Source organism: Daktulosphaira vitifoliae, unplaced genomic scaffold (genome assembly GCF_025091365.1).
Source record: "Daktulosphaira vitifoliae isolate Bord-2020 unplaced genomic scaffold, ASM2509136v1 Scaffold_5, whole genome shotgun sequence".
Taxonomy (NCBI): domain Eukaryota; kingdom Metazoa; phylum Arthropoda; class Insecta; order Hemiptera; family Phylloxeridae; genus Daktulosphaira; species Daktulosphaira vitifoliae.
In genome coordinates this window covers 3,553,820-3,556,813 of record NW_026099576.1, presented here as the reverse complement: position 1 = coordinate 3,556,813, position 2,994 = coordinate 3,553,820, and positions in this window count along the sequence as shown.

Genomic DNA, 2,994 nt, shown 5'->3' with positions numbered 1-2,994 from the left:
CCCCCCCCCCCCAATTCGAGCACTGCTTATTACATTATATTTCATTTGTAAACATGTTAAAATGCAAAATTTGTTTTTAAAATATCTGCTCTATTTGCTGAAAACGGTTGTTTGAATTTGTCGCTCAAATATACTAAAATAATTGCTATTAATAAACCGTACGGTTGGGTTATTTTTCTATTTGTTATTTATCGCCTATTATTATTGTAAATAAATTTTATTATTAAAATATATGCTGTTCATTATATTATTATTCGGTTTAGTCAATTTTTGTTACACATTATTCAAGAACCTCTTTTACTTTAATATTTTAGCCTTACTGTTTTATTAAATCAAATATACATTATAACACTTAATTTTGTTTATTTGAATTAGTCGTTCTTACTACTTGTCTCGATTGACTTCTGTACTCATTTTCTCAAATATCTGTCCATCGAAATAATAAAACCGAATTAATTAAATAATCAATGAATTTGTTGTCATTGTTACGTAGTTTTCAATTTATTACTCTAATATATTAATGACTATTTTTATCTTTAGACGTTTCACGACCACGTATTTCTATCTGCCTAAATATAAATAAATATAAAAACAAATTTTTATTGTGATTTACATAGCTCAGCGTCGTTTAACGCCGCGGTGCAAAGTCCAGCAAGTGCCGCATGGCCGACGACGTCCCGCCGTTAATGATACCGTATAGAGATGGAAAGTTTAGTAATATTTCACACAATTTTTATATAATAGTTTTATACATATCTTAAGTTTAAGAACTTTAGTTCTTAAGCAAACTGGCTACGTTGCTTCGATAGGTCTGTATAATTACAAAGGACAGAGCATTTAAATACAGTCTTTACGTTTACTAATACCACGTTGCCAGTTTGCTTATTACATTATATTTAATTTGTAAACATGTTAAAATGTAAAATTTGTTTTTAAAATATCTGCTCTATTTGTATTATATTTGAGCAGATATTGTTGTTATGTTTAACAGAAGTTTTAAATTTTTTTTACATTGAATTTTAAACTAAATATATATTGTAATTTACATTGATTAAATTATAGTTGAAAAGCAATCTACATAAGATAACCAATCCTTTCAAAAAAATAAACAAATTTGATACTTTATGGTAGACAATTTTACTATTATTATAATTATTTTTTTAACTTCATTTCTAAATTATAATATAAATAAACGTTTGGTCTCCTGTAATATATTGATTTAAATTTTTGTTGTAAATAATTGTTTTATCTTTAATCAAATTAGTTAATTTTTTATTAATTGATTAACTTTTTTCTTTGCTCTGTTTATAAATTCAGGATGAAAATTTCTATTTGTTTTATAATATTTACAATATAGATTAAGTCTACTTTTTATTTTTAATACTAGTCTATGATATTTTTTTCCTTTTTTAAGCAATTACAATATTTAAAAAATAATTTTATTAAATAAAATCATCAAAATTTTAATTATCATTTTATTGCATTAAAAACAATTTTCTAAAGTATTTTTTTACTTTTCAAAACTCATAATTTATGTATCTGACTCAATTTTTGAATATTAACCTATAAATATTATTCCTAAAATATCTATAATCAAAATTACCCTCTCTATAACTTTTAATAAACTTAATTTTAATCTCATATAAGTATGCCAAATATCGGATAATTTTAATAATTAGTCAAGTGATTAAATTAAAATATGTAATATCAATTATATTATTAATACTAACTACATTAAACACAATAATAGTAATATTTAGGGTTAAAAAAAATATAATATGCCTTAAAAAACATTTTGAAAAAGTCAATACACATCAAGAAGAAAAATGGAACCAAAAGTCTGACCAAAAAAAGGCTATGACAAAATGTTTATCCACACTTTCATTTGAGAGGACGCCATACAAATAACAAAACGATTTTTAACATGTTTTGCGCGAGACTCTATTTGGTCTATATTGATGTTAGAGTCCCAAAATTTGAACAAATTATAAAGGAGAAAATTATCTGTAGGGTTTAATCTAGGTTTTTATTTTTCTTTAATATTATCATTTCTAGTGTCGTGAACCCATAATTATTTTGTAAATTTTAGTTTTTAGGAATGTACAGTGGAACCTCGATTATCCGGGGTAATGACGGGGAGCGGGTCACACGGATAAATGAAAACCACGGTTGATCGAGACTTTTTATAATAATGAAATTTTTATTTAATTATAATAAGAAATGTAATTTAATTAAAAAATGTTTTATATTAATACAAATGATGCATACATAATAAGTTATGAGGATGACGTTATTGACTTAAGAAAAGTAAGAAGTGATCAGCCTTTGTTTTTTTTGTTTTGAAATAATTGTCCTCACTTCACTTCTTATTTTTCTTAAGCCAATAACGTCATGGAAGTCAAAATCCTCCTGCTACATTTCAAAAGGACATCAACTGCTTCCATTGCTTGGCTAGTCTGTATTTTTTCAAAACTCTCACTTTCATTATCACTCTCAGAAGAAGAATCAAGCTTTTGTGAGGTAGATAGTGTACTTGTACTGCCATAACGAGCTGCTATGTCAAAGTCACTTAAACGCTCAAATCCCTCTTCGTTATGATCTTTTTGTAGCCAATCAACAATATCGTCTTTATCAACGTTAGTGAAATCTGGAATAGATGTAGCAAGTTCAAGACAATCTTCTATATCTGTATCTTCGACATTTTCTTCGTCACCATAACCTTGATCTAAGATTTTCGCCCAAGAAAGTCGTAACGTACTTGCAGGTACATTTTCCCAAGCATTACATACTGCGAAAATGGCATCTTTTATGGTCCATGTTTTCAAAAGTTCTTTCATTGAATCATAACAATTTTCTTGTAAGAGATAACGGAGAAATATCTTTTTGTACTTTCGTTTCAAACAGGAAATCACGCCTTGATCCATTGGCTGTATTAAGGAAGTTACGTTAGGTGGTAGATAATAGACAAAAATTTGACCATCCATTGTTTTCAGG